The sequence below is a fragment of the Leucoraja erinacea genome, chromosome 12 (genome assembly GCF_028641065.1).
Source record: "Leucoraja erinacea ecotype New England chromosome 12, Leri_hhj_1, whole genome shotgun sequence".
Lineage (NCBI taxonomy): Eukaryota > Metazoa > Chordata > Chondrichthyes > Rajiformes > Rajidae > Leucoraja > Leucoraja erinaceus.
In genome coordinates, this window is record NC_073388.1 from 40,831,209 (window position 1) to 40,846,964 (window position 15,756).

The following is a 15,756-nucleotide window of genomic DNA, read 5'->3' on the forward strand; positions in this document are numbered from 1 at the left end:
CTATTAACAATTCCCAGTGCCTTTTTTTTGTCAATGAAACAGAGGCAACACCCAGACATAATCAGCTGACACCAAAGATTGGTTGCTTTGGATGCAAAAAAAATCTTTGTCTGGGTCTCTCTTTTTATTGCTGTCTTTCTTTCTTTTGTTCACTCTTTCCCTTTTTCTGTCTGTTTTGTTTCTCTCTTTCTCTATCAGTCTCTCCTTCTTTGTCTCTCTCTATTTCCTGTCTCTCTCTGCTCTTTCTCACTCTCTCTCACGTTGTCTCTCACTTTTAGTCTCTTTCATTACACATATCTACACATACATTTCCTTTCACTCTCGTTAATCTAATGTCAACCTTGTTCTCACTCAGTTTAGCATGCTGAAGTGTATTGAACAGAAAGCACACTTACAATGGCTGCTGGCTCTTGGTGAAAGCATTCATTGTCCTTCTCTCTTGCTCCTTCACTATCGCTGTGTAAAATTATCCTCATCTTGTGTTTATTCAGTTCACAATCAAAACTGTCCCCACTTCCATGCAGTGGGATCTGGCTTAGAATATAGAACATTGAACAGTACAGCACAAGAACAGGCCCACCAGCCCACGATGTCTGTGCTGAACATAATGCCAAGACCATCTCTCTCATCTGCCAACATAGAATCCATTCCTTGTATATCCATGTGCTTATCCAAAAGTCTCTCAAATGGTAATATAGAAATAACTGTTGCACAAAAAATATTTCTCCTGTTCTCCCTTCTTGTACTTGGGCCAGGTATATTTCTTTTTATCTTCAGTCTAGTAAAGGCTGGCAATGACTTTCCTTCTTTTCGTCATTCATTCTATCTAGCTCCATGTCTATCCATGGCATTTTAAAAAAACTCAACAAGTCAGGCAGCACCTGTGGAGGCAGAGAGATGCTATATCATCTGTGCTATAGTCACCCATTGTCACTCACCCTTGATAATTCAACCCTATTCTCTTCTCTACAACAGTCAGTTATATGTTTACTTTACAGTTTTCACATCACCAGTAATAGAGTGTACAATCATACAGCATGGAAACAGGCCCTTTGGCTCAACTTGCCCATGCCGACCAAGATGTCCCATCTACACTTGTCGCACCTGCCCACATTTGGCCTACCAAACCTTTCCTATCCATGTACCTGTACAAATGTATTTTAAATGCTGTTACAGTACCTGCCTCAACTACCTCCTCTGTCTGCTTGTTCCACATACCCACATCTCTGAGTAAAAAAGTGTCCTTTAGGTTCTTATTAAATCTTTCCCCTCTCACCTTGAACCTATGTTCTCAGGTTTTTAATTCCCCTACTCTGGATAAAAGACTCCTATGCTTTTACCACATCTATTCCCCTCGTGATTTTATACACCAAGATAAATCATCCCTCCTGCACTCCAAGGAATAAAATCCAAAGATCATACTCTAGGTTACCAGCGATTCCCTTTACTCAAATGTGACATTTTCTTTCCCTGAATCAATATTCTATCCCAAATTCACCTTGTTTGACAATCATCCCTCATTAGCTCATCCTGAGTGAATAATTAATATCCAGTTTGGAAAATTAAACTTCATTAATGCAATCTGTACAGATTTAATTGATATTTCTGCCCTATTATCCATCTGTTTCACATTTAACACAGTTCCAGCCGACACTACACCTGGCATCTGACCCCTGAGAATGTAACGAGAGCCTAGTTCAAACGCTTACCCTGCACTTAGCATTTTATCTTGACTTAATTGCCCGTTACATTCTGCTTCTCAAAATTGATCAATATTAATAATGCTACTACATGGAATAATTGATTTAAAAACGGAATACATCTTTTGACAAGGCTCCACATGGCAGTCCAATCCAGAAGGGTAAGTCACAAAGGATTTGAGGTGAGGTAGAATACTGGAGGGACTTGACCCAAAAACTCCTAGTAGCCCCAAAGGTGGAGAAGCTCCAAGTGTGCCATGACCTACAGGGGGAGCTGTCGAGCTGGCCCCTGCTCGTTGGACCCGGCGGACCGCTGTCTGGAAGAGGGAGACTGCCAAGCCACCAGCTGCTTGTTCCCCAAAGAACAGAGGAGGGAGCCGGTGATGAAAACAGGCATGAAGGGTGAAGAGCGAGGCCAATAGGAGAAGAGAGAGAACCGGGGTCTGGCCCCCCGGGGAACAAAGGTGTATGGATGATGAGAGGGACATCAGTTCACTGGTCGATTCACATGATCAAGGGAAGGCGAAGGCTGGAGGCTTGCGACTTGCCTGGAACTGGCACCGCTCATAATACCACGAGCATGGACTGGACTGAAAATAGTACAAAAACAGGGTGCCTCTTGCATACAGGATCAGGGTAGTTCTGTGCATTTGGCTAGTTGGGAATATACCTGGGTATGACAATTACCGGAATATTTGCAATAAACAAATTTCACTGTGCATTTAACTATGCACGTTGCACATGTGACAATAAAGCACCATTGAACCATTGAACATTTGAAAATGTTGTCCGTCTATTCCCTCCACTGGTGCTGCCTGACCTGTTAAGTTCCACCAGCACTTATAGAGAGGGAGAGGGAGAAAGAGTATGAGAGAGAGAGGGTGAGAGAGATGGGGAGAGAGAGAGGGGAGGATTCCCTGGAATGGAGGGCTGTAGTTATAGTGGCCGGCACAGTGGCACAGCAGTAGAGTTGCTGCCTTCAATCCTGACCATGCCTGTACAGAATTTGTATGTTCTCCCTGTGGCTGCGTGGGTTTTCTTCAAGTGCTCCAGTTTCCTCCCAACTCCAAAGATGTGAAGGTTTGTAGGTTCATTGGCCTCTGTAATTTGTCTGTAGTGTGTGAAATAGAACTAATGTACGGGGTGTAAGGTGCTCTAAGGCACCCACTCTACCGCTGCGCCATGTGCAGACCCGTATCCACAAACATCTCACCTTCCTGACTCAAAACTGAGATTACCTTGATCGCATTTTGTTCATAGAATGAACTCTGAAAAAGCTTTTTTAAATATATGATTCATAGATTTAAAACCGTAAATTGGATTTCATGTATTTGCATTAAAAAAATGCCACGAGGAATAATGATCCATATTCCAACCATATGCCTGGTACTTCATGTCAATGTGGGCATAAAAACAGATTCTAAAAGTAACTTTTAAATAAGATTTGCCAACCAAAATTCTTCCCTTGCGGAATATTTCTGAAATATTATAGGTTTGCAGATAAATAAATAAACATGCCAACCTGCACAATTTTAAAAGGATAAATTGGGTATCTGAGTAGGGGGATTATCAGGTTAGAGGATTATAAGGATGGCTCATAATTAGTGCCAGCCTTGCCAGTGACAGCTATATCAATTTGTAAACTCACCTTTAGAGGCAAATCTGTCAGTGGTATCATGCCACTCAGTTGATGGGGTACTATGCTCATCAATTGATGGTATATTAATGATTCATTTGATGGTATATTATTCCAGTCAGTTGATGGTGTATTAATGATTTTTTTGACGGTATATCATGCCAGTCAGTTGATGGTGTATTAATGCCAGTCAGTCGACAGTGGGTCTCAAGGACATTCCATCGTTTGTCAGAACAGGAAGGTTAACATTGTCCTCAACCTCAATCCATACAGTCATAGAGGCATACAGCAAGGAAACGGGCACTTCGGCCCAATTTGCTCATGCCGACCAACATGTCCCATCTACTCTAGTCCCACCTGCCTGCATTTGATCCATATCCCTCTAAACCTATCCTATCCACGTACGACGTCTAAATGTTTCTTAAATGTTGCCATAATACCTGCCTCAACTACCTCCTCCAGCAGTTTGTTCCACATATCCACAATCCTTTGTGTAAAAAAAGTTACCCCTCAGGTTCCCATTAAATCTTCCTCCTCCCCTCACCTTAAACCTGTGTCCTCTGTTTCTCGATTCCCCTACTCTGGGGAAAAAGACGTTTATTCCTCGCATGATTTTGTACACATCTGTAAACATTTTTGTCCAACTGGCTTCTCCAAATTCCTTGAGCTATCTCAGCAACCTGTCTACTGACTTGCATTTGTACAAGATATAGGCTGTATTCTGCACAGTAAAAAGCTGTGGGATTTAATTTAAAAAAAGTCAATATAGTGGTGAATCTGAATTGCCAAAATCCTCTGTGAATTTGCAAAATGCTTTGTGAATGCTAGCTCCCCCAAGGAACAAAGGTGGACGGGTGAGGAGAGGGATATTGGATGCTGGTTGACCAAGGGAAGGCAATGGCTGGAGGCATGCAGCAGCCTGCGGCTTACATGAATTCTCATAACAACTGAAGCAGGAACAGGTCTTAGAAAATGGCGGCAGACACAGCACCTCTTGCATGAGAGCTCAGTAGACTATTTCTGTACAATTGTTAATCAGGGTGATACAATGATACTCCACCGAACTGTTTGTAAGAAAATAATTTCACTGTGCGTTTGCACTTTGCACATGTGACAATAAAACAAAATTGAACCATTGAATCCCCCCCTGCTTTGGGTACGTGTGGAGTCAAATGAACAAGTCCCAGCTTCTGCCAAATCTCATGATCTGGTTCTGGAATAGCCTCAACAGTGAACATTGAGCTGGAGATGTGGTCACGTTGTTCAGTTTCTGCAACCTGCATTTTCATTGTCTGTCAGCCTGCATGGAAACCCTGCAGTCAATCCCGCTGTTAACATGTTTATGTGCTGGCAAACGTGATATTATCAATATCAACACATATATCAAATGTGATTATATCAACATGTGATTTCATCATTATCAATATCAAACATGTTTTAATCAATATCAAGTGTGATTTTATCAATATGAAGTATGATTTCATCAATATCAAACATGATTTTATCAATATCAAATGTGATTTCAATATCGATATCAAATGTGAGTTTAACAATATCAAATGCGATTTTATCAGTATCCAATGGGCTTTTAGTAATATCATCTAAGCACATCTTATACTAAATACTAGACTAAGTGCGACCCGTTGGGTCCCAGCTTCATACAGGAGGGGGCTGGTCCGCCAATGCAATACTGTACTTCTCCACCAATTCCAATATTGGTGGCCAGTGGGGAGGAATTTTCTGGAGCGCTAGTATGGGTGTTGTGGGCTGAAGGGACTGGTTTTAAGAAGGCCAGTATGGACATTGTTTGCCAAATGGATTCTTGGGCTGGCGGCTCAGTCATTCAAGTCTGGTGCGCTGGTAGCTCACATACTCATGGCTGGTGGGCTGGCAGTTGACTCATGGCTATTCTTTGAAATTCCATTTCGAGCAAGGTGCAAGGCCACCAAACTCAAGTGCAGTTTCATGCCACTTCAGGCAGGGTGCGAGGCCACCAAACTCAAGTGCACTTTTCAATAAGGCAGCACCCACTTTTCAATAAGGCAACACCCACTTTTCACTAAGGCAACACCCACTTTTCACTAAGGCAACACCCACTTTTCACTAAGGCAACACCCGCTTTTCACTCAGGCAACACCCGCTTTTCACTCAGGCAACACCCGCTTTTCACTAAGGCAACACCCGCTTTTCACTAAGGCAACACCCGCTTTTCACTAAGGCAACACCCGCTTTTCACTAAGGCAACACCCACTTTTCAATAAGGCAACACCCACTTTTCACTAAGGCAGCACCCACTTTTCAATAAGGTCACACCCACTTTTCAATAGGGCAAAAAACACTTTTCAATAAGGCAAAAACCACTGTTGCATTTTCAAACCCAAAACAGCTTTTGCGTTTTCAAACCCAAAATCAGCTTTTGCGTTTTCAAACCAAAAAACAGCTGTTGCAGTTTCAAACCAAAACACAGCTTGTCTGTTTTCAAACCAAAAAACAGCTTATGCATTTTCAAACCAAAAAAAACACTTTTGCATTTTCAAACCAAAAAACACTTTTTCATTTTCAAACTACATTTTCAAACCACATTAAGGGCACAGACAGGTCAGTAAAACCACTCACAGTTTAGTAGACATGTGTTCAGTATTATTCACAGCTCAGACAGAGTGCTGTGACCTCTCCCTCCCGCATCTTGCAGAAAACTGAGGCACATCCACAATTCCGGGTTTTATAGCCCCTCCCCCCTCCCTCCAGAAGGGGCTTGGCCTTATGGAGTGATTGACAGGAGAGAGAATCTCAACAATTTTTAAACATTAATGTGTTTTATTTTTAATCGATGGGAAAAATCCTCTTGTCCTGCGTAGTGGAGGGGGACTCTGAGTAAGGTGGCCAAAATCACAGCCGTAAGTGGTTGTGCTTTTTATAAAATAAATATGCAGTGCAAACAGGAAGTGGTCAAGATCAGAGTTTTAATTATATAGATTATCAATGACAATTAATTTTCAACAACTACCGGATCAGAGTTACCATAAAGTTAAGGTGGGGGTAAAATCATTTTAATAGAATTATTTTAGTTCAAGAGATGCAGTGGGCAAGAAGAAGTTTTTTTTCTGATTGGAAGATACAGCATGTAAACAGGCCCTTCAGTCCACTGTGTCAATGCCAATCACACTGGTTCTATGTTATCTCAAATTTCGCATCCCTACACACTAGGGGCAATTTTACAGTGGCCAATTAACCTATGAATCCGCATATCTTTGGAATGTGGAGTGGAAACCGGAACACCCGGAGGAAACCCACAGTGTCGCAGGGAGAATGTGCAAACACCACACAGACGGCACCTGAAATCAGGATTGAACCCGGGTCTCTGGCGCTGTGAGGCAGCATCTCTGCCAGCGGCACCACTGTGCCACTCAAGTTTATAAAGGCATGAAAATCAGAGGAGGGCAGAAAGAGTGGATCCTTAAAAAAACACTGATAAACGTGAAGTGATCAGTTTGATTGGAAGCGCAGCGTTCATAAGCAAATAAATCTCTACATTTCACAGTTGTCGAGGAGCTGCCAAAGCTCCATGGCACTAATCATTGAGTACAATGTAAGCTTAATAGCACATCCTCATTCACACGATAATTAGATCACTAAAATTGGTCATTTAAATTATAGATATAGCCTTTGTGTATAATATCTTTCTACGTCCGATTAAGAAAGTGAATGAAAAATTAAAGTTATTAATATTTTACAGAAGATTATATCAAGTACAGTGCACTCCATAACGTTTGGGACAAAGACCCATCATTTATTTATTTGCCTCTGTACAGCACAATTTGAGATTTATAATAGAAGAAATCGCATGTGGTTAAGGTGCACATTGTCAGATTTTATTAAAGGCCATTTTTATACATTTTGGTTTCACCGTGAAGAAATTACAGCCGTGTTTATACATAGTCCCCCCATTTCAGGTCACCATAATGTTTGGGACACATGGCTTCATACTGTTGGTGTTTGTAATTGCTCAGGTGTGTTTAATTGCCTCCTTAATGCAGGTGTCAGGGAGATCTCTGCACCCAGTCTTTCCTCTAGTCTTTCCATCCCCTTTAGACATTTTCATTGCTGTTTATCAACATGAAGACCAAATTTGTGCCAATGAAAGTCAAAGCAGCCATTATGAAACTGAGAAATAAGAATAAGACTGTTAAGAGACATCATCCATACCTTAGGCTTACCAAAATTAACTGTTTGGAACATCATTAAGAAGAAAGAGAGCACTGGTGAGCTTACTAATCGCAAAGGGACTAGCAGGCCAAGGAAGACCTCCACAGCTGATGACAGAAGAATTCTCTCTATAATAAAGAAAAATCCCCAAACACCTGTCCGACATATCAGAAACGCACTTCGGGAGACAGGTGTGGATTTGTCAATGACCACTGTCCGCAGAAGACTTCATGAACAGAAATACAGAGGTTACACTGCAAGATGCAAACCACTGGTTACCCACAAAAATAGGATGGCCAGGTTACAGTTTGCCAAGAAGTACTTAAAACAGCTACTACAGTTCTGGAAAAAAGGTCTTGTGGACAGATGAGACGAAGATTAACTTATATCAGAGTGATGGCAAGAGCAAAGTATGGAGGAGAGAAGGAACTACCCAAGATCAAAAGCATACCACCTCATCTGTGAATCACGGTGGTGGGGGTGTTATGGCCTGGGAGTGTATGGCTGCTGAAGGTACTGGCTCACTTATTTTCATTGATGACACAACTGCTGATGGTAGTAGCATAATGAATTCTGAAGTGTTTAGACGCATCCAATCTGCTCGTTCAAACAAATGCCTCAAAACCCATTGGCCGGCGGTTCACTCTACAGCAAGACAATGATCCCAATCATACCGCTAAAGCAACAAAGGAGTTTTTCAAAGCTAAAAAATGGTCAATTCTTGACTGGCCAAGTCAATCACCTGATCTGAACCCAATTGAGCATGCCTTTTATATGCTGAAGAGAAAACTAAAGGGGACTAGCCCCCAAAACAAACATAAGCTAAAGATGACTGCAATACAGGCCTGGCAGAGCATCACCAGAGAAGACACCCATCAACTGGTGATGTCCATGAATCGCAAACTTCAAGCAGTCATTGCGTCAAGAGTCAATTTAATTGTCATTTGGACCCCTAGAGGTCCAAACGAAATGCCGTTTCTGCAGCCATACATTACACACAAATAGACCCAGACATAACATAATTACATTTTACATAAACATCCATCACATAGCTGTGATGGAAGGCCAAAAAAAACTTAAACTTATCTCTCCACTGCACTCTCCCCCCCCCCGATGTCAGAGTCAAAGTCAAAGCCCCCGGCTGGCGATGGCGATTGTCCCGCGGCCATTGAAGCCACGCCGGGTGGTGCGAGGTCGCACACCGGGTCTTGGTGTTGGAGATCCCGGCGTGCGCTCGTAAAGTCCCGCGGCCGTTCCAGCCGTGCGGGGCAATGGTGTTAGGCCCCGCTCCAGGAGCTCTTCGACCCCGCAACTCGGACGGGAGAATTCGCCGTTGCAGGAGCCCCGAAAAGCGGTCTCTCTCCAGGGATCCGCGGGCTCCCGGCGCCGCTGTCCGCAGACCCGCAGCAGCAGCCTCCGACTCAGCAGCAGCCTCCGACTCAGCAGCAGCAGCAGCAGCAGCGGCAACAGCAGCAGCAGCAGCGCTCCTCCACCGCTCCAACCGCTCCGGACTCAGCCAGCCCCGCGACGGCGACGGTGAGTAGCACCTGAGTCCCCGGCTTCTTCCTGTTGGAGGCCGCTCCTCGTTGCGGCCTCAACGACAACGGAAACCCGACGAGAAAAAGGTCGGGTCTCCAGTGCAGGGAGAGATTTAAAAAGTTTCCCCCCCCCTTCCCCCGCTCCCCCCCCCCCACACACAAAAAATAACAAAAACTACATTAAAACACAGACAGAAAATAATAAAAACGCGGACAGACTGCAGAGGCCGCTGCTGGCCAGAGCCGCGCCGCCTACCGGAAAAATGCATGCAAAGGATATGCAACAAAATATTAAACATGACTACTATCTATATAACTAAAAGTCTCATCTTGACCACTACCTGAATGCGCTGTATATTGATTTTAGAAAAAACGCTACCCTTTATCGCTATGATTTTTGGCCATCTTACTCACAATCCTCCTCCGCTGAGGCAGTCCCAAGGATTTCTCCAATTGATGACAATTTAAAAAAGTTATGATTGTTGAATAAATCTTGAGATCAGCTGATTGGTCCTCTCAACTGTCAATCATCATGACGAAGGTAACGCCCCTTCCGGTGGGGGTGGGGGCAGGACTATAAAACATTGGATGCCTGGATGTGAGTCAGTCACTGGAAGATCACAAGGGAGAGTCCACAACTGTGATTCTGCTGTGAGTCAACTGAACTGTGAGTCAACTGAACTGTGAGTCAACTGAACTGTGAGTCAACTGAACTGTGAGTCAACTGAACTGTGAGTCTACTGAACTGTGAGTCTACTGAACTGTGAGTCTACTGAACTGTGAGTCTACTGAACTGTGTAGACACTTGCAATAAATGATTTGTTAGCCCTTAATGAAAATGAGATGAGTTGTTTGACCTGCCCTGTGCTTGAAACTGAATTGAAATGGAAATGAAATGAAATGGAAATGAGATGAGTTGTTTGGCCAGCCCTATGCTTGAAATTGAAATGGAATTGCAAATTAAATTAAATGAGTTGTTTGGCCTGCCTGAAACCACTCATTTGGGCCCTCATGGACCCTATTAGCCGAGAAAGCAGTCGCTTTTGCCCAAAATGCCCGTATTAGCACGGGAAGAGCATTTTGGTCCAAAAGGCCCATGCCAGGCCAGGAAAAGTCCAGAAAAAACGCCTTTCACTGAGATTTCACTTAATTTTTTTAAAATGTGTCCCTTCAGCCCATCAGGTCTGTGCTAGCCCACGAGGAGTCCCTTCGTCCCATCAGTAAGTATTTCCCTGCAATTATTAAACCTTACCCCAGTATTTCTTTCTCTTTCCCTTCATTGGCACCCTGTGAGATCCAGGTCTGGATAGACTTTCCTCCTTCATTGCCGTGATCTGCAGATGAAAAATGTCTAAATTTGATTCTCCACTCTCTCCCCCTACTCTGTCACAGGGTCTCTCACCTGTTTTAGGCAGAGTTTCTGGCAGTTTCTGAGCTGCCAGCCTACCAGGCCTAAGTGACTGATCTGCCAGCCCACCAGGCCTTAGTGACAGAGCTGCCAGTCCAGCAGGCCTGAGTGACAGAGCTGCCAGTCCAGCAGACCTGAGTGACTGAGCTGCCAGTCCAGCAGGCCTGAGTGACTGAGCTGCCAGTCCAGCAGGCCTGAGTGACTGAGCTGCCAGTCCAGCAGGCCTGAGTGACTGAGCTGCCAGCCCAGCAGGCCTGAGTGACTGAGCTGCCAGTCCAGCAGGCCTGAGTGACTGAGCTGCCAGTCCAGCAGGCCTGAGTGACTGAGCTGCCAGCCCAGGCCTGAGTGACTGAGCTGCCAGCCCACCAGGCCTGAGTGACTGAGCTGCCAGCCCACCAAGCCTGAGTGACTGAACTGCCAGCCCAAGAAAGAATCCATTTGGCCCACAATGTCCACACTAGCCCTCTGGAAACCAGTCACCAACATTGGAATTGGTGGAGAGGTGGTTTATTAAGTTGGGGGACCAGCCCTCCCGGTGTGAACATGGGACCCAACGGGTTCCATTTAGTCTAGTTATCTTTTATATGACATCGCTGTGTCCCAAACATTATGGTTGCCTGAAATGGGGAGACTATGCTTAAATACTGCTGTAATTTCTACATGGTGAAACCAAAATGTATAAGAATGGCCTTTATTGAAATCTGACAATGTGCAGATAACCACATGTTTTTTGTTTTTTTATATTACAAATCTCAAATTGTGGAGGACAGGGGCAAATAAATAAATAATGGGTCTTTGTCCTAAACATTTCAGATATGATTCATTATGTGCATTATTAGCTTTGTTTTCTGTTAGTTTTGCTGATACTAATTGTCAATGTCAAACATATTGGATTGTTTTGTTCCACTGATAGATAGTCAGTAATGTGCAAAATGGTGGTTCATTGCAATTTCATCAAATGGGCTTTTCTGGAACTGCCGACGTTTCAATTAGGCTATAATGAGATGATACTGTGAACATTGTTGTAAATATCCTATTATTTAACTGTTGCCATTTCATGAGCCTAGGCTAAATCTTTCCATGATTCCTATCCTAGACCTCTCAATAGATATCCTGAAATAATTATCTATGTTGCCAGGTTAATTTAGTTTATTTTTCTTTATTATTATTGCCACTTGTACTGACGTACAGTGAAAAGCTTTTTTATTGTGTGCTATCCAGTCAGCGGAAAGACTATACATGATTAAAAGCAAAGCCGTCCACAGTGCACAGATACAAGATAAAGGGTATAATGTTTAGTGGAAGATAATGTCCAGTAAAGTCTGATTAAAGATAGTTCAAAGGTCTCCAATTGGATAGATGGGAGATCAGGACTGCTCTCTAGTTGGTAAGAGGATGGTTCAGTTGCCTGATAACAGCTGGGAAGAAGCTGTTCTTGAATCTGATGGTATGCGTTTTCTCACTTCTGTACCTCTTGCTTGATGGGAGTGGGGAGAAGAGGGAGTGGCCGGGATCCAAGTTTTTAAAAGTTTTGAGAATTCACTTCACACGCCCATCACCTGTGGAAACAACCTTTAAGGACTTTTTAACTGGTTAGTGGCTAATCGGTACCTCCAGGTACATTCACCTGTCCAAGTTCCATATCTTCATTGAGTTAGCAAATGTCTTCCTTGAGCTTGAATGTACTGCCATTTGGGGGATAGATTTCAAGAGTGAAGAGTCAAGAGTCAAGAGTGAAGAATGAAGAGTCACGATTGAAGAACTCACTTCCAGGGATAGAGGTGGAAATCATTTAGTTTAGTTTAGTTTATTGTCACGTGTACCGAGGTCCAGCGAAAGGCTTCAGTTTCATGCTAGCCAGTCAGCAGAGAGACTACTCATGATTACAATCAAATCATCCATAGTGTCCAGATAGAGGATAAAGGAAATGATATTTAGTGCGGTAAACTCCAGTAAAGATAGAGCCAACAGTGGCATTTAAGAGGCTTGTAGATAGGCACATGGAAATGCATGCAATGGATCATATGTAGGGAGTGGAGTTTAACTTGGCATCATGTTAAGCACAGACATTGTGGGCTGAAGAGCCAGTTCCCTTGCTGTACTGTTCTATGTTCTATGTTAAGACATCATATCTAAAGGGATGGGACAAATTGTCCAATTGCAGGAAATAATGTCCACTTGCAGAAAATATTTCATCTACCCGAAAGTGAATGAGTTGACTCACTAAAACATCCACCTCTATCAATAATAAAAACGTTCGATAATAACAATTTGGCGGCTGTAATGTTGCAGATACTGGAAATCTGAACTAAATACTAAAAATGCTGGAAACACTCAGCTGGTCAGGCAGCATTTGTGGAGAGGGAATCTGTTATCATTTCAAGTTACACTTTGAAGGAGGGTAAACAGATGAGTTTAAAGTTGCAGGGAAGATGGGCAAAAGGGCTAAGGGACAAAGGGGATATATCTGACAGAGATATCCCTGAATATCTTCTTCATCAAAAACTTCCACCTGGTTCGCATAAACACAATCCCATCAGTCACATTTCTGATTCTTTCTGATTCTTTCCCCATAGCCCTATAAATTATTTTTGAAGGCATTGCTTGACTTGGTTTGTAGCACCCCTCTGGCCATGAATTCCAAATCAAGTCAGGTTTATTGTCAAATGTACAAATACTGTGAGGTAAAGGTACAATGAAAAGCTTGCTTGCAGCAGCATCACAGGCACATAGATTCAAACAATACACAGAAAAACATAACACATATATTTTCTACAAGGCAAAATATAAGACTGTGCAAAAAAACCCAACAAAACATTCGTACAAATCTTAATTATTTCATAAGAATAGGAACAGAATTAAGCCAATTGGCCCATCAAGTCTACTTCGCTCTTGGCTGATCTATCTTTCTCTTTCAACCCCATTCTCCTGCCTTCTCCCTATAACCCCTGACACACTTACTAATCAAGAATCTGTCAATCTCCGCCTTAAAAATATCCATTGACTTGGCCTCAACAGCCGTCTGTGGCAATGAATTCCACAGTTCCACAATCCACTGACTGAAAAAATTGCTCCTCATCTCCTTTCTAAGGCACATCCTTTTATTCTGAAGCTGTGCACTCTGGTCCTAGACTCTCCCACTACCGGAAACATCCTCTCCACATTCACACACTGGGGGAGTCTAGAACTAGAGGTCACAGCCTCAGAATTAAAAAATGTTCTTTTAGGAATGAGATGAAGATAAATTTATTTAGTCAGAGGGTGGTGAATCTGTGGAATTCTTTGCCACAGAAGGCTGTGGAAGCCAAGTCAGTGGATATTTTTTAAGGCAGAGATAGATAGATTATTGATTAGTACAGGTGTCAGAAGTTATGGGGAGAAGGCAGGAGAATGGGATTAGGATGGAGAGATAGATCAGCCATGATTGAATGGAGTAAACTCGATGGGCTGAATGGCCTAATTCTACTATTCTTTATGACCTTATGACTCCAGCCAGGCCTGTCCTCCGAGACTTGTCCTCCTTCATCAAATCTCCTTTCAGCCTTGCTTCTTGGGTCTGACACTACAGCTGAAGTCCCTCATCCCTCAAACCGTTCTGGTCAATCTCTCCCCTGATTTCTAAAGAATAGATGATGAAAATTAGATGCAGTAGCTCGACAGTGTCAAACTAGTTCAAATTAAAAAGAACTGCAAAATATTTTTGACCGCACGTAAGATTGCTCTGCCTAAAGCAATCCCATGCATATTATCTCTAGCGTGTTCTCAGCTCCAAAACCCAGTCACAGTAAGCTGTTGTTTTTCTCCCCTCTGTCACAGAATGTAATTATCCAGGCATAGAAGCAAAAACACTGCACTGTCTTAATTATATAGTTTTATCACTGAACATAGAAGTGAATCCTTTGCAGGGTAGTCTACAGACTGATCCTCACCCCAGCCTTTTGATTCCTTCCTCAATAGCTGACATCATTAACTACTGCCATGCTGCAATTAATAATAAGCTTGACAGGGAGCAGTCCACAAAAAGCCAGCCTTTAAAACAAAAAGGAATAAGGAACTTAACGGGGAATAATCGACTCCCTGTTAAGAAAACCCAGTAAAATTACCTCCATTATTATCCGAATACCAAGATCTCCTCCTCTTTCTCTCTGTCAGCACTTCTGGCTATTTGTATGTGTTTGTCTTGTTCCAATTCTAACCCCCTCACCTCTGCAAATTAATCCCCTCCTTTATTAAACTCTTTCTTAACTGCAAGATGAATTCCAATACAAAAAAAATGTTGAGTTGCAAACAGACAAAACTACGAACAATAGGATATTTTTCTTATTAATTTCCCTCCTCTTCTCTCCATATCTGGCACTCTTTATCTATAGCCTTTGTCACTTACTCCATTCATCTGCCACCTCCCCCCCCCCACCCCTCCTTTACCTGTATCCATCTATCATTTGTCAGGCTTTGCCCCATCATCAACACTCTTTTACAGCTTGCTCCTCTCTCCGACAATCAGTCTGAAAACATTCCCTCCACAGATGCTGCCTGACCCGCTGAGTTCTGTGTTTTGCTCAAGGTATCTTCATAAGATTGAAGGAAGACTTAATAGGAATTAAAAAATGATGAGAGGCATGCATAAAGATGATAATCAGAACTTTTTTCTCAGGGTTGCAATTTCAAAGGCTAGAGAATATAGCTTTAAGGTTAGAGGGATAGAGTTTAAAGGAAATGTGTGGGGCCATTTTTTTTCTCAGAGAGTGGTGAATGCCTGGAACATGCATCCAGGGGTGGTGGTGGAGGCAGATATGAAAGTGGGATTTATGAGGCTTTTAGAAAGGCACATGGATATGCAGGGAATGGATGGATACAGATCATGTATAAGCAGTGGAGATTAGTTTAACTTAGCAGCTTAATGGATATTGTGGGCAAAAAGACACATTCCTGTGCTGTACTGTTCTATGATAGCAGTTGGTGAATCCATGATGTTCCCATAAGCAGTAGTAAAGCACAACATGCCAAATGATTATGGAATACTCGTATTTATGTTGCAAATTTAAAAAGGCAACTAGCATCATCAAAGACCCAGTCCACGCTGGTCACACTCTCATTTTACCCCTGCCATCGGGAAGAAAGATATAGAAGCATGCAAACTGTACTATCCAAATTTCAAAGTTCTGTTTGGGACCTATGACAATAAAACATTCTGGACTCTTGAACTAATAGAACATTGAACAATACAACACTGAAACAGGCCCAACAGCCCACATTGTCTCTGCTGAA